Source organism: Callospermophilus lateralis, chromosome 18 (assembly GCF_048772815.1).
Source record: "Callospermophilus lateralis isolate mCalLat2 chromosome 18, mCalLat2.hap1, whole genome shotgun sequence".
Classification (NCBI taxonomy): domain Eukaryota; kingdom Metazoa; phylum Chordata; class Mammalia; order Rodentia; family Sciuridae; genus Callospermophilus; species Callospermophilus lateralis.
In genome coordinates, this window is record NC_135322.1 from 15,947,690 (window position 1) to 15,969,382 (window position 21,693).

General features: G+C 38.9%; 1 long non-coding RNA gene and 2 pseudogenes across 1 annotated transcript; 2 read left to right on the top strand and 1 right to left on the bottom strand.

Annotated features, from left to right (window-relative positions):
- Positions 1 to 55: 55 nt before the first annotated feature.
- LOC143383328 (uncharacterized) lies at positions 56 to 8,908 on the top strand. The gene is made up of 4 exons (XR_013089124.1): positions 56 to 327; positions 1,345 to 1,424; positions 5,394 to 5,479; positions 8,643 to 8,908. It is a non-coding gene; the product is annotated as an uncharacterized LOC143383328 (long non-coding RNA).
- A 3,532-nt stretch (positions 8,909 to 12,440) lies between these two features.
- On the top strand, positions 12,441 to 13,699 carry LOC143383314 (protein LSM14 homolog B pseudogene; annotated as a pseudogene).
- A 6,747-nt stretch (positions 13,700 to 20,446) lies between these two features.
- Positions 20,447 to 20,942, bottom strand: LOC143383324 (cAMP-regulated phosphoprotein 19 pseudogene; annotated as a pseudogene).
- Between the last annotated feature and the right edge of the window lie 751 nt (positions 20,943 to 21,693).

Genomic DNA, 21,693 nt, shown 5'->3' on the forward strand with positions numbered 1-21,693 from the left:
ACACGAATGCCCTTTCGTCTTGACGCAAAGATCCGGTGTGCGGCGGTCATGGGAACCGGAACCCTCTCTAAGACCCGCGCCCTGTGTTAGGGTTGGAGCACCAGACAGCTCCCGTAGAATGCGGGGGGAAAAGCGGTGTGCTGTCAGCTCGATGCTGACAGCAAAGGGGAGAGCGCTGGCTCTGGAGGACATTTCTTCTAGATCTGAGTGCTTCAGACTACTTCCAGGAAGTCGGCTTTGCCGGGGTGGGATAGCGGTGTCTCCCTCCGTCAGAAAACAGACACCCTCACTTTAGTTCCGAGATCAGCGAGGGCCTGTTGGTACTAGGTGTGTTCCACTGCTCTGAAATTGTTGGGTGTGGCCGCTGGAGAGACCTCGGGCACGATCCGCACCGTTATCTTGGCAAACCTGGGCCAGTCTGAGGAGGGAAGGGTATAACTTGTAGTGTTTTAAAGCTGGATGCATGTGTGCGTGCGCTTGTAGGACGGCGAGGGAGGCTAATGTTCGTGGCCGCTGGTTTCCTCTCCACCTCTCTAATGTCCCCCTTCGTGTAAAAGGGAGGAGTTCTGCCAGCTGAGAATTGCTTTGTTACAGCTGCCTCGGTTCTTTCACTTTACAGAGAACGAGGCTCTTTTGAAGGATGTCTTTTAATGTTGATTTAACCCCTGAAAGCATCAAAGGAAGATGCTAGTGTGGTAGTAGGAGCAAATGTGACTCCATTTTGTTTTATGACTTCATCCTGTAAAACAACCATGCCAAGTAGAAGAGTCATAACTGGGGCAAGATGTTCTTTTCCTTTTGCTATAGAACCCTTTAAGAACATGGAACTACCTAATGGGGCATTGTTTCTGTAACTAGGGCAACGGGGGGGGGGGGGGCCCTCTGTTTCTGTAACTGGGGGTGATTGGGCTAACTGTGATTGGTCACTGTCTCCCTGGAGGTCTCCCAGTGTGACCTCATCTGTCTGCATCTGGGGCCCACTGGAGGCCTCCCTGGGAGGCCCCATCTGTCTGGGGGAGGACCAGAGTTTATGAAACCCTAGGAGGAAGCTTTAACTATAACATTAGTAGATGTCCCATTCTACCTTGAGAGCCCTTTGGGGTGGGGAGGACGGCTTTCTTGCCTGAGGTTGGGTAGAGATGGTCCTAAATAGTTTTGTAGACTCTGAGGAAGATTTAGTGTCCTTTGGTTGTTTTTTCTTTATTCTGCTTTTTCTAAGAGAGGTACACAGGGAGGACTTACGCATTTGAAAGCTGTTATTTTTAAAAATCTTTTTAAAAATATTTTTTAGTTGTAGATAGACATAATGTCTTTATTTTTATTTATTTTTATATGGTGCTGAAGATTGAAACCATTTCCTCACATGTGCTTGACAAGTGCTCTACCATTGAGCAGCAACCCCAGCCCTGAAAGTCTTGCATAAAGTAAGTTAACATTTTCTTTCTTCCCTCAAATTTCATTCTTTTCAAGGCATTTTCTGTGTCCTACAACATCTTCCTGAGGAGGAACCAGCCAGCCTATAAAGCATACTATAGTTATGCTTTCTAGCTACACTAAACTTCTCCTTTCTACCCAGTTACATATCAATCCTTTCTGAGCCAAGATTTTGATAAAAATAATTACACTTCTGGGAGGGAACTTGAAGACCTTTTAATTTTAACTTTATTAAAATTTCAAGCAGAATAGAAAGTATAAATCTTAATGTTTCTAACAGTGTAGCTATACAGTATAGCTATAATAAAGAACATACCTTCTATCAATCTTTACCCATTTTCTTCCTATGATAGTATGAAAATACTATTATGTCAACTAACAGTGGTTTCATACCATCATATAACCAGTCCATATTCAAATTTCCCTAGTTTCATAGATTGATTTTTACAGTTGATCCAGGTAAGTTCCATACATTGCATTTTGTTGCTAAACTTTAAACCTTGTTTAATCCATGTCAGTTTCCTCCTGTTTTTTGCTTTTGTCTTCATATAATTGGTGCTACTGATTTGTACAAAACCTGTATCATTTGACCTGTAGACTAATCCCCATCTTACTTTTGGATAATAGATTCCTTGTAGTGTATAAATTTGTTACCACATCCCCTATATTTCTGCAAAAGTATAGCTAGATCTAGATTCAGATCAGATTTTACCTAAATCACCTTTTTAGGCAAAAATAGATCATGGTTGGTACCTGTTGCATCACATCATGAGGTTCTGAAAAGTGTGGTGTCCCACTTGTGAGGTTATACCCATTAGTGTTTACGTGCTATCTGCATAATGTTCCCTTTATAAAATTTCCTCTCCTCTTTCTCCTAAAACATGCATTCTCAAAGGAGGAAAAAAGTGAGTATTGCCCATGAAGGGCCTAAGAGAGGTTAAGTTGTCCTACGTGAGCCTCCAGGAGTAGCTGGAATTAAGAGATTTGCACCACCACACTCAGCTCTTCTATATATTTGTTTTGTTTTTTTGGTGGTGCTGGGGATTGAACCCAGAGCCTTGTACATACAAGGCAAGCATTCTACCAACTGAGCTATATCCCCAGCCCTCTTATGTACATTTTAAATCATGATTTTCATCTTTTCCTCAATTTTTTTCTTTTGTTTTGTAAAATGAAGCTCATTTGATCTTGAAAGTTACCCTTTTCAATATAAGTTTTGAATCCCCCCCCAATTTGTCATATGTCTGTATGTTTTTGTGTCCCATGCAATTTTTTTTTTAAAGGTTTTTATTTTTTTTTAAGAGAGAGTGAGAGAATTTTTTAATATTTAATTTTTAGTATTCGGCGGACACAACATCTCTGTTTGTATGTGGTGCTGAGGATCGAACCCGGGCCGCACGCATGGCAGGCGAGCGCGCTACCGCTTGAGCCACATCCCCAGCCCCTGCAATTTTTAAATGTAGTAAAATTTATCCATATAATTTTAAGTCATAGAAAGGTTTTTTCCCCTCTGGAGTTAAGAAGAACACAGCGAGTTTTTTCCTTCTAGCACTTTTATGATTTTGTTTTATAGTATTTAGAGCTCTTATTTATTTGCAGCTAATCTTAGTATGTGGTATAAAACATAGATCTGATTTTACCTTTTTTACTAACATTTATTAAATAGTCCATCTTGTGCAGAGATAAGAGATTTTTATTATATTCCACTATCCTGTATATCTATTTATATGCCAAGATCTAGCATTTCAATGACATGGACTTTATAATTTTCTTTTTTAAATCTCTGTTCTCATTTTTTTTTCAGGTATTTTCTGGCTATTCTTACTTTTTAATTTTCTTGCTCATTGAATTTAAATTTAATGTTTCTGGGTCCATACTTTTTGATGCTTTATTTGCATCTCTATCATATATCAAATATCTTATCCACTTGTAGGGAATTTACATCTTTATATTAATTTTAGCCCATGTATTCTCAGTGAGGATGTTATTACCTCCAATGGGTGAAAATTGGTCATGGGAGTCAAAATCTTACTATAATGGCTTCTCACTCTTCAAACTACATTCTACCCAAGAAAATTTTGTTCCTTATTATTTACTTTCTCATTAGCTTTTCTTGGGTATCACTCAAGCAACATTGAATTCAAGAAAGATGCATATGCAAGATCAATATTTCGGAAAAAAAAATCAGTCCTACAAAATTATGGCAAAAAAAGTGACTGTAATTTGAGGACTTTCACTTGTTCAGTGTTTTTTTGTTGTTTCTTGGTAGTTGTAGATGGACAATATGTCTTTATATCATTTGTTTATTTTTATGCAGTGCAAGGATCAAACCCTCACACAAGCTGGGCAAATGCTCTGCCACTGAGCTACAGCCCCAGCCCACTTGTTCACTCTTGAAGTCATACTTCTGTTTTTTTCAATTAATTTTTTTTGTGTATGGTGCTGGGGATTGAACCCAGAGCTTTGTGCATACAAGGTAAGCACTCTACCAACTGACCTATATGCTCAGCCCTTGAAGTCAAACTTCTAAAGGTGGCCTGCTGTGTGTACTTTCACCGTCTTGTGAATCTTGTTCATATTTAACCCTCATTGCTTTTGTAACCTGAGCTTGGAGAATTAAATAAAAATAGTTTTATTACTTTATAAAAATATTTTATTATTTTATAAAAGTTATTCAACCTGTTGAATAAAAAATTCTGAAATGAAAGACTTTATGCAAAGGATCATTGCTATAAGGGAAGGAAACTGCTATAATTGGGAGCATACTACAACCATAAGATCTGCAACCATCTCAAAGTTCAGGCAAAAGGAATTTTCTTTTATGGGAAAGAGCAAACAGGCAAAAAAGAACTGATATAGGGGAGTGGGAAGGGTGTAGACAGTGGAGTTGGAGATGTTGTCGGCAGTCATTTGGGCTTGAGTCACTGTTCAGGGGGTTATCACCATGCTGAGGGACTGGAGAACACATTGAGGTCCTAAGAGGGTGGCTTTTCTGGGAAGGGCATGAAAGCTGGGTAAAATACTTCCATCTCATACCTTGCTTATGCATCTTTTCCATTTGGTAGTTCCTGAGTTGCAGGTAAACATAAGTAAAGTACCTTCCTGATACTAAATAAAATTGTAGGAGGCCATAATATTGGACTAGCCTCCTTCACTAGACCTTAGCATATATATCAAAATGGAATCAATCATGCTGAGGTTCCTTGCCACCAAATCAAAAACAAGTTGTCCTCTAATCTTCAGAGAAATCAGGAGGGACAACCCAGTTTCTGAAACAGGCCAGGTTCAATTGGTATAATAACCAATTTTCCTCTACTTTAATCCTTAAATCATTTAATCCTTGTAAAAAAGTAACCTAAAGTGGGCTGGAGTTGTAACTCAGTGGTAGAGTGCTTGCCTTACATGTGTGAGGCACACTGGCTTCAATTCCCAATACCACATAAAAATGAATAATGGTATTATGTCCATCTACAATTTAAAAAAAAGTGGCCTAAAGTAATCTGATGTTAACCAGTAATTTTTCTATTGTTTTCTCTCCCTGTTCCCACTTTACAAGGACTTTGAAATGACAAATCTGTTTGATGTGCTTTGTTTCCACTTTTTACAGCCCTTATCTATAAAACTAAGCTCTGTGTTTGGGGATGTCAATCAGTGGTAGGGTATTTGCCTATTATGCACAAGACTCTGGATATGGGATTTCCTGGGCATGCTCTTTCCTATGCTACTGTAGAGTGAAGGTACCTTAGGAAAGTAGCACCTTTAGCGTCCTGTTCGACATCATGGAATTAAGGAAAATTCTGTCCTGAATCTCTTCTGCTCTAGCTGGTTTTCATTGGATTTGTGAGAGGGCTGAGATTTTTCCAAATTCCCTCAAAGAGGGAAAGTTTAAGTACTTCAGAGTCACTCATTTTGTGAGCTCTGAGGCAAGTCTGATCTCATGGCTTCTTTTATTTCTCCAGCATTGGCATCTTTGGATTCTGCACATTTCCAGGAGAGAAACTCGGAGAAAAGATGTGTACTGACAATTTTAAAAACTATGCCACATGTGAGTCATTATTCCTTCTTTCCTTCTTGAAGGACAATCATTTCATTGTGTGATGTGAATATTGGACTTTTGTATCCCAAAATTTTCTGCCTTTTTTGGTTCCCTAAGAGAACTGATCCCAAACATTTCCTATTCCAATAAGTGATACTAGGAAAAAACCACTGACTTCTCTAAACATTTTCCCTCTGTCCATTGTTTAGATGTTCATTCATCAGATCCTTTTACATTTTTCAAATGCATAGTCTCTTACTAGGAGCCCTGAGGGAGCAGAAATAAGTCCTCTTTTTTTTTTTTTTTTAATGGGGTGGTGGGCAGGGATTGAACTCAGGGGGCACTCAACTACTGAGTCACATCCCCAGCCCAATTTTTGTATTTTTTATTAGAGCCAGGGTCTCTCTGAGTTACTTAGTGCATCACCCCCGTTGCTGAGGCTGGCTTTGAACTCGCTATCCTCCTGTCTCAACCTCCCAAGTTGCTGGGATTATAGGTGTGTGTCACCAAGCCCAGCTGAAATACCTCCTCTTAAGAGCAGTCTTAGTACCATGGCTTGATGAGTTAGAGATGAATTGTTAAGAGGGACATGTAGTAAACCTTGATCTTCTCTACATAGTTTTTCCAGTTGGAAATGACAGCATTTCTCTTTGGATGTTCTCTCAGTGTGTGACAAGATTTTCTGTGAAAATTTTAAAATTGAGTGGGAATGGAGTCCTGTGAAGAAAGAGATCTTGACCCTTGTATTCCTGTTATTACTGTAACAACAATAAATTTGTCTAAAAAAACAAAACAAAACAACAAAAAAAAGAAATTACTGGACCCAGTGGCTCACACCTATAATCCAAGCTACTCTAGAGGCAGGAGGATCACAAGTTCAAGACCATCCTCTATAACTTAGTAAGATCCTGATTCAAAAAAAATAAAAAGAGCTAGGGATATAGCTCAGTGGTAAAACGCCCCTGGGTTCAATCCCCAGTACCAAAAAAAGAAAAACAACAAGTTTATTCTTAATACTTTTGGAGGTCAGAAGTCTGTAATGGGTCGGATAGGGCTTCAGTCATGGTATCAGCCAAGCTGTGTTCTTCTGGATGTTTTAGAGGTGAATCTGTTTCCTTATGTTTTCTAGGATCTAGAGAATGCCCACAGTCTTTGGCTTGTGGCTTCCTTGCATTCTCAAAGTCAAGAATCATATCATTTTGACTTTAATAAGGCCTCCTCCTCTGACTTCCCTGTCTTTTCAATCATTTATAAATACCCTTGTGATTACATTAGGCCCAGCCAAGTAATCTAGGATAATTTCCCATATCTCTGGATCCTTAATCACACCTGACAAGTCCCTTTTGTCATGTCAGGTAATGTAGTTACAGGTTCAAGGGAATAGGATGTGGACATTGCAGGGCGGGGCGCCGCCTCCCGCCTCCCTCTCCCCCCCATTATTCTACTTATCATCATACCAATCTCACCCAGGAACCAATGAGTGAAGATGGTTTTCAGTGAGGTTTGCCTTGGAGATGGCCAGAATGTGCCAGTCCAGAGCTTTTAAATTTAAATTTTTATTTTGAATAGCTTCAATAAAAAAAGGATTTCATAAGGTTATTTACAATGCTAAATGTACAATTATGAATGTATGTCTTTTTGACAACAGGGTACCATTCTTGAGCAGCAATACAATTTTTAAAATATAAAGATGTAGTATTATTTCTCATATAAAGTTATTTTAAAAAACCAAGGTCTTAAGGAATTCACAAGTCATAATAGGAAGTAACTATTTTATTAATTTCATATGCACATAATTAAATCTTAATACATTAAAAATATGTGTAAATGCCCATAGACTGTACAAAAATTAACATCCCACTTTGTTGAAAGTTACCAAATACTTCCCACTATAAATATACAAAAACCTATTTTCAGATGTCAAAATTACATGCATGAAATATTAGAATGTTTTCTAAAGACTGCATTTTGCTCTTCATGGACCAGAATTTCTTAAGTTATTTTCAAATTCTATTAGTCTAGAGACCTGGCAAAAATTGTTTGGAAAGAGTCTATCAATTTTGTTTATCTTTTTGTTTAAAAGGAGAAGGGAAGACTTATTTTCATAAAGAATTAATTGTTGGGCTGCAGTTGTGGCTCAGTGCTAGAGCACTTACCTAGCATGTGTAAGGCACTGGGTTCAATCTTCATTACTACATAAAAGTAAATAAATAAAAGTATTGTGTCCATCTATAATTAAAACAAAAAAGATTTCATTATTGTTTATTAGAATTAGAAAGTTTAATGTTCTGTCTGATTGCATTCAGTATTTCATGTCCTCATTCCCCTTTTTTACTTCCAGACCTTTCTGATTAATTGAATTGTCCTATTATACACAGAAGGTTTGTCTGTAGCAATACGAGTACTTGAGAATCATGTTGCTACTACAGTTTAGGCACACATATTCCTTCAATGACCAATAATATTAATATTATCAGCCATAGCCTATTGTCTATTGTGTCTTACCACCTCCTTCCATGACCTCTTCCATCCTTTCTCTTTTCACCTCAAAATTGTTACCATATTTTCACAAATAAAGAATGAATTTTTTATTCTAATGGCCGGTGACTTTCAGTAATATGTCTGTCAACTTCTCTCGGGAGGAATGGGAATGCCTGGACCTTGCCCACAGGGATAGGGATAGGACATTAGAGAACTATAGCAATCTAACCTCACTCAGTAAGCTCTTCTTATGTAATAATCAGAATTTGTCCCTATATAATTTCTTTTTTTTTCTTTTTTTTTAGAGAGAGTGAGAGAGAGAGAGAGAGAGAATTTTAATATTTTTTATTTTTTAGTTTTCGGCGGACACAACATCTTTGTTTGTATGTGGTGCTGAGGATCGAACCCGGGCCGCACGCATGCCAGGCGAGCGCGCTACCACTTGAGCCACATCCCCAGCTCCCCCATATAATTTCTGCCTCCTTCATTGTGAATTTCTAATTTCCATTCCCAAGGAAAGGTTTCAGTTTGTAGAGGTAGAAATGGAGTAGTTCACTGTGTACTTTTGTGTTTATCATCCTTTGGATCATGATGCCTTCCTTTGTCACTGTCTCTTCATTGTTGGCCAATGAACCTGATTTAATTCTAGAACTCCTGTAGAATCACCATGTTCCATTTCTTTTCTTTTAAGCTGGATGTATCATCCCTAAGCCAAATGTGCCTTCCTTATTGGAGCCTTGGATGGTGGTAAGAATCAAAACAGCAAGACAGTGCTCAGGGAAATGAAGGTTGGTCACCGCAAATCATCTGTTGCTGGTAGTATTATGGTTGGTCTGTGAAGTAGCAGCTCTTTGAGATGTTTGTGTGAAACTCTCATGAAAGGCCCGAGGAAAGAAGGCCTGACACCTGGGGAGAGCAGGTACATTATATCAGTGTGTGTGTGTGTGTGTGTGTGTGTGTGTGTGTGTATACCACTCTTCTCTCCTATTTCCTCTCGTTTTAAAAAGGAAAACTACCTTTGGTCTCTCTCAGGGGAAATCATTCTATTTATTTTTTGAATTGTTTTTTCCTCCTAGATGTTCTTTTATATTTAAACTTGGACACGTATCTCCAACTAGGTCTATTGAGAATTTCCTGTGTTCTTAGATTAGGATGGTCAGGATAATCTGTCAGGGGAGGTAATCTTTGAACTAGGACCAAAATAAAGTTAGCCATGAAAAAAAAATCAAGGAAATAGATTCCGGTAGAGGAAGCAGAAGTACAAAGTCCCAGAGATAGATTGAACTTTGCTTATTTAAGGATTAGTAAGAAAGCCAGGGCAATTAGAGCAGAGACAGTGAGAGTGGAAAGGAGAGGTGAGGTAACCAAAATAGATAGAGATTTGATCTTATAGGACCTTTTAGGCCACTGCAAGTAATGAAATTTTATTCTGTATATGGAAACCAGCCCCTGACTTATTTTGTGCAGATGTAAGGGAACTTTGTTTAAAGATCCTGAGGTACTGGGATTGTAGCTTAGTGGTAGAGCACTTGCCTAGCACATGTGAGGCACTGAATTCAATCCTCAGCACCACATAAAAATAAATAAAAAATAAAGATATTATGTCCGTCTACTACTAAATATATTTTTTTTAACTGGAAGGGGGGTGGGCGCGGGGGTGGGGCTGGGTTTGTAGCTCAGTGATGGAGTGCCTGCCTTGCACTACATAAAATAAACAAAGGTATTGTGTCCCTCTACAACTAAAAATATATTTTTTTAAAAATAATGAAAGCAGGACTGGGATTGTGGCTCAGTGTCAGGGCGCTTGCCTCACGTGTGTGAGGCACTGGGTTTGATTCTCAGCACCACATAAAAATAAAGAGATAAAAAAGTATTGTATCCATCTAAAAAACTAAATAATAATCATAATAGCAGGAAGACCATTAGAGGACTAGTTCAGAATTTCACATTGGAGGTAGTGGCTTGGAACGGGGTTTAATAGATGAAAATTGGTGATATTTTAAAAACAGAATAAATACTTTTAAAGTCAAGTACTTTGAAGGTTGGAAATAGAGTCATCAGGGTTGAGAACCTGTCAGAAGAAAGTCAAGTTGTGTATTTGAGATGCTCATTAGATATCCATATGGAGAAGCTAGATAAGCATTTGGAAGCCTTCAGGTGGTGGGGATAGTCAGGACCAATAAGAAATATGGGATTAATCTAGTATCATGGAACCGGATGTGATTATGGAGGACTTGATTTAGACTGAAGGCAAGGCAAAGTGCAAGTACTAAACCATAGGCATTTCAGCATTCAGTCAAGAAGAGGAGACTAGTCTAGCAAAGGAGACTGAATAGCTTGTTATCAAGGAATGTAGTGTACTAGGAACCAGTGACAAACAAAAGGAGGGATTTGAGTTGGGTGTGGTGGTGCATGCCTGTAATTCCAGCGATTCCGAAGGCTAATGCAGGAGGATTGCAAGTTTAAGATCAGCCTCAGCAACTTAGTGAGGCCCTGTCTCAAAAAAAAGAAAAAGGCTAAGGATGTGGCTTAGTGATAAGTACCCCTGGGTTTAGTCCCTGGTACAGAAAAAAGGGGGTGGGGAATTTGCTGAATGAGAGATTCTGCCAATTGGTCAAGTAAGATGAAGGCTGAGAATTAGCTATTGGATTTGGCAAGACAAAAGGATATTGGTAACCCTGACAAATAGGTTTGGAAATGAGAGGAACAAAAAACCTGGTTTTAGAGGATTAAAAAGAGAGAAGAAATGAGCCAACACTGGGACAGTGAATTAGTTCACCAGGCAGTGTTAAGGCCTTTTTGAGGAGCTCTCAAAGATATAAATAGAGTTTAAAAATGTTTTAGAATTGCCAGATACGGTGGCACACACCTATAAACCAGGTTAATCAGGATGCTGAGGCCGGAGGATCACAAGGTTAAGGCCAGCCTTGGCAACTCAACGAGAGTGTCTCAAAAAATAAAAAGTACTTGGGGTGTAGTTCAGTGGTAGGGCACCCCTGGGTTCAATCCCCAGTAACACACCCAAAGATTAATATCTATGTCCAAATATATAACATATTAAAACTTCCATAGTAGATCATGTAACAAAAAGTGGAACTAGTATGGATGTTATTGAGAAGCAATCTAACTTGAATTGAGCATCAATCATAAAGTATTTATTTATTTATTATTTATTTATTTTTTAGTTGTAGACAGACACAATACCTTTATTTTATTTATTTTTATATGGATTGAACCCAGTGCCTCACACATGCTAGGCAAATGCTCTACCACTGAGCCACAACCCCAGCCCTCAATTATAAAGTTTGAATAGACATTCAGTGTCAATTTGAAATGAATAAACATTAGGGTTGGAGTAAAGCTTGTGGCAAAAGCATGTGAAATAGAAGTCTTCACATGGTGTGGGGAAGAGGTGTTTTTATAAATGTTAGTGATTGTTAGGGTAATTGGTTAAAATAAGGTAGCAAATGAAATTATAATGGGGGAGAAAATAAATGTATTACTTTTATTTGGAGTTGCATCATGCTTTTCACTTCTAGCCAACTGATTACTTCTATCCTTTGAAAGGTGAGAAAGCCGTGTTGTTCTATGTGAAGGAATGATATGGCAGTTCTTGCATACTTTCTTGGTAAATAGAGCTTTTTGTTGTTATTTTAAATATATTTTTAGTTGTCAAAGGACCTTTATTTTATCTTATTTTTTTAATCTATTTAATTGCAGTGCTGAGGTTTGAACCCAGGGCCTCACACATGCCAGGCATGTGTGAATTACACCACTGAGTAATCACTGAATTACACCCCCATCCCTAAATTCACATTCTAGTGTTTTATTTAAACTCTATTTACAGTATATAGGTTCTAGAATAATTTTGGGGTTAAGTGATAGATGTAATAGTGGTAGGAGATGTAGAAATACAAGAGCATTTTCTTGTGTGAATGATGTTTGTTATTATTATTGTGACTTGTGAATTTTCCTCATTGTGTTGTGGTTCATATATACAAGGAATTCAGGGCTATAATTGTATATTAAGTCCTCTTAGAATAGTGGTAAAATTAGAACATAAGTGCTGGAGGTGTAGCTCAGTGGTAGAACACTTGCCTAGCATGTGCATGGCCCTTGGTTCAATCTGTATTAGACCACCCAAAAAAATAAAAGTTAGATCATGAAAATATACTATAATTCTCCACTTAGGTAAATAGTTGGTAGGAAGGATAAGTTAGTTAGGCTTTCCAATACTTGCTTTGCTATTAAAGGAAATAACATCTAGTCTTTAAGCTAATAGTATAGTTTGGCTATAGATTTATTCGTAGTTTGAATTTGCAAGATAAAATAATATTGAAGAGCCCCGGCTTGCCTCAGAGCCTGGAGGCGCACCCCGCTCCCCTAGCTCGCTCTCTCTTGGCCCGCAAGCCCCTTGGGCGTAGGGGGAGGCGCGGGGATGCGGGGCAGAGCGGGCGGGGCCCGGCGCTTGTCCCCTGCGCCCCGTGCCATGAGCGGCTCCTCGGGCACCCCGTATCTGGACCGCAAGATCAGCTTCATTGCCAAGGCGCAGATCCGCTACGAGGGCATTCTGTACACCATCGACACCGACAACTCCACCGTGGCGCTCGCCAAAGTGAGATCCTTTGGTACCAAAGATCGTCCTACAGATAGGCCTGCTCCCCCAAGAGAGGAAATTTACGAGTACATCATTTTCCGGAGAAGTGACATCAAAGATATCACTGTGTGTGAACCTCTGAAAGCTCAGCACACTCTCCCTCAGGACCCTGCCATCGTTCAGTCTTCTCTGGGCTCTGCCTCCGCCTCGCCCTTCCAGCCGCATGTGCCTTACAGCCCCTTCAGAGGGATGCCGCCCTACGGCCAGCTGGCAGCCAGCTCCCTGCTCAGCCAGCAGTATGCTGCGTCCTTAGGTCTAGGAGCTGGCTTTCCTTCTGCCCCTGTTGGCAAGAGCCCCATGGTGGAACAGGCTGTCCAGACTGGCTCTGTCGATAACCTGAATGCCAAGAAGCTGTTACCTGGCAAGGGCACCACAGGGACGCAACTCAACGGTCGCCAGGCCTAGCCAAGCAGCAAGACCACTGGCGATGTAGTCCCACCGGCAGCTGTGCACACTCAAGGGCAGGTGAAGGACGAGAACCGAAGACCTCAAAGGAGGCGGTCAGGCAACCGGCGAACAAGAAATCGCTGTAGGGGGCAAAACCGTCCAACTAATGTCAAAGAGAACACGATCAAATTTGAAGGTGACTTCGATTTTGAGAGTGCAAATGCTCAGTTCAACCGAGAGGAGCTTGACAAAGAATTCAAGAAGAAGCTGAATTTTAAAGAGGACAAAGCTGAGAAGCGGGAAGAGAAGGACCCAGCCGTGGTGACTCAGAGTGATGAGACTCCTGCTCAAGAAGACCTCCTGGGGCCCAACTGCTACTACGATAAATCCGATAAATCCAAGTCATTCTTCGACAACATCTCCTCTGAACTCAAGACCAGTTCCAGGCATACAACATGGGCTGAAGAGAGGAAGCTCAACAGGGAGACCTTTGGCGTGTCAGGGAGGTTCCGCCGCGGTCGTAGTTCCCGTGGTGGGTTCCGTGGAGGAAGGGGCAACGGGACAACCCGGAGCAACCCGACTTCCCACAGAGCTGGGACTGGCAGGGTGTGAAGATGCAGCCTGAGCTCCTGCTGAAGAGCACAGAAGTGACGCTGTGTACATAAGGATACCACAGAAATGCTCTGCACTTAACAGGGAAGGAGTGGGTCCCATTTACTGAGTTGGAAAATTCCCATACTGCTACTTATGTTTTGGACTTAACTGAACTTAGACGTGGTCTGAGTTAAAACCACTTATTTTTTGGGAAGTATTCATGGGTAACCTCTTTGAGGTACCTTGACCTACGTTTCCTTTTTGGTTGCGCATAGCCTAATTCTAAGGTTTTGGCATTTTCTATAGCGAAGGTTTGATCCTTACTTTGTGCCTTTTCTTTTTTTATGACAGCTTTGACTTTTAAAGTGGAATCAAATCTCATTTGGCACATGTGGCCAAGTGCATTTCTGTAACCCATCTGGCTCCTGGTGCTGCTGGCCTGGCACCCCACCCCTCCACCGTCATTGGTAGGGTCTCAGGAGCCTGGCAGGGCCAGCACAGGGTGGGCCGGACATATGCGTGGGTGGGGCAAAGGCAGGGAAAGGGATATCCCATGGATCATGTTGTGTAACAAACCGGAGTGATGTTGTTAGGGTTGGGGGCTGGCAGAGGGTGGTGGACTTGGTGGTACTGGGAAGGGACCCTGAACTTTACCTATGCAGAGCCTGGCTTCCACAGGCACTGAGGCTAAGGGTTCAAACCTTGAACCACCCCATACAATGTTCCCCTGGCTCTCCTGTCCTGTCCTTACCAGCCTCTGACCCAGGTCAGTGTTGGACTCTTGTCCTCATCCACTTGACTCCTTTAAATAGCTATGAAGGCTTTACTTCTGTATTAAGTCATTGTAAATGCTTGGATTTATTTTTGTAGGACTTCATGGCTGAGAAGTAGAACATAGCATTGGCACTGCTTTGTTGGGGAAATGTAAATTATAATTATAAATAAATATGCAAACCCTTAAAGAAAAAAAATAATAATATTGAAGATGTGAGGTCAGAGATGATTTTTTTTTTTTTTTGTACTGGGGATTGAACCAGGGATGCTTTACCACTGAGCTGCCTCCCCAGACCTTTTTTTGGGGGAGGTACGGGGTACCAGGAATTTAACCCAGGGGCACTTCACCACTAAGCCATATCTGCAGCCATTTTTATTTTTTATTTTTGAGAAAGGGTCTCACTAAATTGTTTAGAGCCTTGCTTACTAAGTTGCTAAGGCAGGCCTCAAACTTTGGATCATCCTACTTCAGCCTCCCAAGTTGCTGGGATTACAGATGTGCACCACTATGCCCAGCCCTGAGAACTTTTTAAATTTTTATTTTGAGCTAGGGTCTCACTGAGTTACTGAGGCTGACCTGAAACTTTTGATTCTTCTGCCACACCCTCCTGAGTAACTGGGATTACAAGCATGTGCCATTGTGCCTGGCCTCTAGGTGACTATTAGGGCTCTATCTCCTATAAAACTTAAAGGCATTTGGATAATAATATCTGCAATTACTAGTGTTATTATAGGTGAATAAGTCTGTTGGATGTAAACAAATAGACTTTGTTACACTTATTCCACTTAGGAATACTCTGAAATGGATAGGCTGTATACTTTGAATGCATTTAAAATAATAGTAATTCATGTTATGTCATAACTCCTAATTTTTGTAATAGCAGCTTCAAGAACTATAAACCCAGCATTTGAGGGTTTAAAGGTATAAACACACATCTACATTTGCTTTTTTTTTTTTTTAAATATATAGTTGTAGGTAGACAGAATCCCTTTATTTATTTTTTATTTTTATGTGGTGCTGAAGATTGAACCCAGTGCCTCAAGCATGCTAGGCAAGTGCTCTGCCACTGAGCTACAGCCCCAGCCCCTACATATGCTTTTGGTAATGAAAAGTAGAGGCCATAATGGACCATTATTATGCTTGCTAGAATATGAGTTTGGCAGTTTTTTAATTCAGTACAGTTTATTGAAAATTTAGTGAGTCTTTAAGTTTTGAATGTAGATTAATGATACAAGCAGTATAAAGAGCCAGTCAAGGGCTGGAGTTATGACTCAGTGGTAGCGCGCTTGCCTAGCACATGTGAGGCACTGGGTTCCATCTTCAGCACAACATAAAAATAAATAAATAAAACCAAGGGTTTTTTTCCTTTAAAGCCAGTCAATATAGAGAACAGGAAATAAAACCCTGCATTTAATTGTTCTGTTTAGTTTCCATGTCAGGAAATTATTATTTACTGATAATAATAATAATAATAATAATATTATTAAGATAATTGTTAGGAATCATTATACCCTGATAATTATTTCCTGATGGGATTAGTATTGCTTTAAAAGAATATAGAATAACTGGGCATAGTGGTGCACACCTGTAATCCCAGTGACTTGAGAGACCGAGGCAGGAGGATTGCAAGTTCAAGTCCAGCCTCAGCAATTTAGCAAGGCCCTAAGCAACTTAGCTAGACCCTATTTCAAAATAAAAAGGACTAGGGATTGTCTCAATGTTTAAGTGCCCCTGGGTTCAATCCCCAGTACAAAAAATAAAAAGAGAGAGAAGGAAAAAAGGCATTCATGGCAGCTGGGGTAGCATGTGGAAATTCTAACTGGGAAAGAAGAAAGAATTTGATATATTCCAGGATCTTACATCAGGCCAATAAGAGTAGAGCATCATTCTTGAATACAGTAGTGGCTCAGAATGAAGTAAAATGTATTCAAGAACTGGATCATGCAGCAACCTTTAAGACTTTTAAAAAGTATATATTTGTAGTTATAGGTAGACATAATACCTTAATTTTGTAATACCTTTATTTTTTATACCTTTATTTTATGTATTTATCTTTATATGGTGCTGAGGATTGAACCCAGAGCTTCACACATGCTAGACAAGTGGTCTACTACTGAGCCACAACCCCAGCCCCAACCTTTAAGACTTGAATAGGAGTTTGGATTTTATTCTAAGTTAATGTATAAATCATTTGAAACATTATGAATAGTACTCTCAAATTTTGTTTTATATCAGAAGCATCTGAGGAGATTGATGAATACAGGTACATTTGCATTTTTAAGTTGTTAATAAGTATTAAATATCAACAACATTCAAAAAAATGGTACTAAGCACTAGAGACAAAGCAATGGATGCAACAAAGTCCTTGCTTTAATTAAGCATTGGAGAGAAAAACAGTAGACCAACTTTAAAAATAGTCTATTAGTGGAAAATACAGTAGAGCTGCAATTACGTATTGGACATTTTCATAACATGACTTTTGAGCAGACAACTGAAATGAGGGGATAACAAATATAGATAGGGACTGGGTTGTGGCTCAGCAGTAGAGTGATCGCCTAGCATGTGTGAGGTCCTGGGTTCAACCCTCAGCACCACATAAAAATAAATAAACAAAATAAATGTATTGTATACAAATAAAAAAGAAATATTAAAAAAAGAAATATAGATATTTGGGGGTTGAGGTTGTAGCTTTGTTGAAGAGCACTTGCCTCGCACAGGTGAGGCACTGGGTTTGATCCTCAGCACCACATAAAAATGAATAAGCATGATGGGAGAGGAGGGGAGGGGGAAGGGGGGATAGGAAGGGCAGCAGAATAAAATAGACATTATTATTGCTGTATGTAGATGGGTGACTGTATGACCAATGTGATTCTGCAACTTGTACAATCAGAAAAATAAGAAATTATACCTCATTTGATTAAAAAAATGAATAAGCAAATAAAGATTAAAAAAAAAAAAAAGAAATACAGATATATGGAAGAAGAACATTCCAAAAAGATAAGTAAGGTAGTGATTTCCCCTGGCTTAGGATGGTTTCTCCATGTGCATGTATTGATGACTACTTACCTGAACATTAAGGAAGACCCTTCTTTTTCCAGTTGTTGGGATTGCAGACATGTACCACCACACCTGGCCATTTCTTTCTTTTCCTATGAAATATCTATTTATGCTTTTTGCCTAATTCTATATCATACTAGGGGTCTTTCATATCTCAATTTATCATTTTCCCATTTTATATTGTTTTAGACCTACAAAAATTTGACTTCCTTGTTTCTGCAGGGTTTTTGAGTCATAGTTATTTTTGTTTTTGTGATACTGGAGATTGAACTCAGTGCTTTGTCCATGCTAGGCAAATGCTATATAAATGAACTCCATCCCCAATCCTCTTTCTTTCCTATTCCCTCTTCCTTTTCATTCCTCTTCCTTTTTTTTTTTTTTTTTTTTTTGTTGTTGTTGGTTTGTTTGTTTTTTGAAAATTTGAGACAAGATGTCTCCAAGTTGCCCAGGATGACCTTTAACTTGCAATCTTTCTCCCTCAGCCTTTCCAGTTGCTGGGATTACAGGTGTGCACCACCCTGCCTATCTTCAAGTCAATAGTTATTGGTATCCCCATTCTATGGTTATAAAAGGTACCAGCCATGTTTTCTTGTCATACTTGTGAAGTTTCTTTTTTGTATTTTTATTGTTATATTAGGTCTCTTGATTTGTCAGAAATTTAGTCTGATTTACACTACCAGGAATAAATTTAATTTTACTTTTTTTCCCCCCAAAGGTTATTTAGTCCTTCTTTTTCAAAATGGTTCCAATACAGTGACTCTTGCAAAGAAAGGTGGTTAGGGAAGAATGAGGGTAGTTTGTCATCTGTGAGGTATACTAGAAAATTATCAGTGTTCAGAATACATAGAGGATAATGGAGAAGCCCAAATGATGCGTTAAAGGGTATCCAGAAATTCACTGTGAAGATTAAACACTGGTAATTAACAATTACCCCAAACTTGAGAAGGCAGTTTGGGCCTAAGGAAAAAGGAATGAATTATACTTTTCTATAAATGTATGACCCGAACCAGTGATGGGGTCAGCGATTCATCAGATAACCTCTAAATGATATTTTTCTCAGTGTACATATCACTTTGGAAAAGAAATCTAGGGACTGGGGTTGCAGCTCAGAAATAGGGCACTTTCCTTAAATGTGTGAGGCACTGGGTTCAATCCTCAGCACCACATAAAAATAAATAAAAATGAAGATATTATGTCCATCTACAACTAAAAAAAATATTTAAAAAAATAAAAAATAAAATAAAGTTATTGTGACTGTGTTACAATTAAAAAATTATTGGAAAAAAAAAAAAGAAAAGAAATGTAGCCAGGCATGAAGACATACACCTGTAATTTCAGTTGAGACGCTGAGGCAGAAGAATCACAAGTTCAAGACCAACTTGAACTCTGGGCACTAAGCAAGATCCTACCTCAAAATAAAATTGAAAAAAGAAATGAAGATGTATCTCAGAGGTAAAATGCTCCTGGGTTCAATCCCCAGAATGACAAGCACACAGCATTAATGAAAATGGCCAGTTTATCATAATAAAGTTATATAACAATAAATTACTTTCCCCACAGTTGTAAAATTCCACCTGTTAAAGATAGGAGTTATCAAAGTACTAAACGTGTGCACTAGAGCGATTGTCTAGCATGTGCGAGGTCCTGGGTTCAACCCTCAGCACCACATAAAAATAAATCAATTATTTTACTTTTTTTCCCCCAAAGGTTATTTAGTCCTTCTTTTTCTAGAACAGTGACTCTTGCAAAGAAAGGTGGTTAGGGCAGAATGAGGGTGGTAATTCTAAAAGGGAGAAGAACTGCACTTAGGGACTGGGGTTGTGACTCAGTGGTAGAGCTCTACAGCATGTGTGAGGCACTGAGTTCAATCCTCAGCACCACATAAAAATAAAATGAATAAAATAAAGGTATTGTGTTCATATACAACCAAAAAATCTGCACTTAGAAGAAACTGAGTAAGTAAAAACTAAAAGTACATTTTCATTCAGGATTCTCATCCATCCAGATAAAAGATTTGTAAGCATATTATAAGCATAATATATTTTAATTGTATATTATTCTTTCATTAACTACTGGGTTCAGCTATTGTTTTATTCATGTATCTTCCTGAATGAAATTTTTGAATTTGTTGTTCAGAAGCTATTGTCATCTAATTATAAGAATTACATCAACATAAACTGGCAAGTTTGCTGTAGAATTTTTTTGTTCCTTGAGGGTGTAACTATACAATTATCTAGTCTCACATGATTTTTAATTATAATTTTTTGAGGTTTTTGTTTTGTTTTGAAAGGTTGTGCAAAAGTACTGTATTTATAAAAATGGCACAAAAGAGAATTCAACAGTCAATGCACATGCATACTTCATTTAAAAAAAAATATATTTATTTATTTATTTATTTTTAGTTCTCGGCAGACACAACATCTTTGTTGGTATGTGGTGCTGAGGATCCAACCCGGGCTGCACACATGCCAGGCGAGCGCGCTACTGCTTGAGCCACATCTCCAGCCCCTGCATACTTCATTCACATCTTCAACAATGAAAGTATTTAACACTACAAAACTAAATAAGAATACTAGCTTCAATGGCAGCTGTTAAGCACTGGATTCACGTAAGTTACACCAGAATGGGCAAATATTGCCCAAATAAAATTCTATTGTTAAAGCTGAAACAGGTTTAAGGCCATTCAAGTTCAAGCACAGTTATACAGATCTTTCAAAGCCCCTCTTATTTTCATTTGAATTTGTGATCTTTCTTCAAACTTGTGGTCTTAAACTTCTGTTTGACAAAATCCAGAAGGAAAATACAGAAGAAATCAATACAGAGGTAACATTAAATAAGAGTAACATACACAGCTATACTTAAGATAAGCGAGGAAGGCAAAACATTAAAATTGTAAAATTTGCTTATTACTTGTGGGAACCTTTATTAGGAGTTAAGTAATATACACAAATACTTTCCAAGTAGATTACTTATGTTGCTCTAACATGTCCTTTTCATCAATGCACTGTTAAAACTAATCAAAACCTCTACACATGTATATTCCAGCACATACTATGGCTACCTGCAAAGCCGCCAGTCTCATTTAAATGGCTTAGTGAATGAAAGGAATAAAAGGTGGATAAGTAACATATGAGGAGAAATAATGGGAATTAGAAAATTCATGCAGGTCAGCTTTTTTAATCAGCCAGCCAGCTTGCTAGCAACAAGGGATGGTTTCCGTTGAGGAAGGTCCTGGGGAGTAGGAATATGGTCACCAGTGACCTCTTTCTTATCCGGACCTGCAGGGGAAGTTGCTTGTTCTTCGTCTTTGCTTTTGCATGTTGCAATCCCCAGAATCAAAATATTTTTGCCCTTTCCGCAATTGTTTCCTTAAAAAATCTGAACCTCCAGGTTTTTGTCCCAGGTGAGGATACCTTGCTTTTAAATTTTGCTTCTTCAGCTTTATCTGGATTAGTCACTTTATCTTCTTCCATTTCCTTCTACTCCTCCGCCGGGGCTGCCTCTGGGACTTCGGTGGACATAGTGCTCCCTCTGCCCAGCCAGCCTCCTCTGGCTCCGTGACAACCAAACACTTCCTCTTTCCTTCAAAGGTCCTTGTTTTTGTTTTTGTTTTTTGCCTTTGGGGGCTGTTTTTAAAAAAAAATCATTTAATAATATTTCCTAGAAAATAAGTCCTCTTCCTACAAAAATCACACTTTATATATTTTAAAAATACCCCTAAGAGTATAGGTACATCCCTTTCTTTATCATAATGATAAAGACAGAGGCATTACCAAATCTGGTAATAGTTTTCTTCAGAGAAACAGGTTTTTTGTGTGTGTTTGTTTTTTGTTTAATCTGGTACTGGCGATTCAACCCAGGACTTTGTGCATGCTAGGCAAGCATCCTACCCAGCTATATCCCAGCCCTCAGAGAAATGCTTTGGATAAACCTTTATTGTTCCTCATTCCATGATTTGGTCTTTATTTTTTAAAAAAACATATTCATCCACTCATTTGGGGCATTTGATTTGTGGTGCTGGGAATTCATTCCCAAACTTTACACATGGTAAGCCTGTCCTCTGTCACTGAGTAACATCTCCAGCACAGATACTTTTTTCTTCTTCAAACTTGCTGAGTAATCATTATTTAATTCAACAAATCCTTTGAGATCTTACAATATTATAGGCATTATTGAAACTGCAAGAGTGGTGACAAGACACAGACTGCCATCTGCCTTCCTGGTTGCTTACATGGAATAATTTCTACTAAGAACTGTCTTGGTCTCATTCAT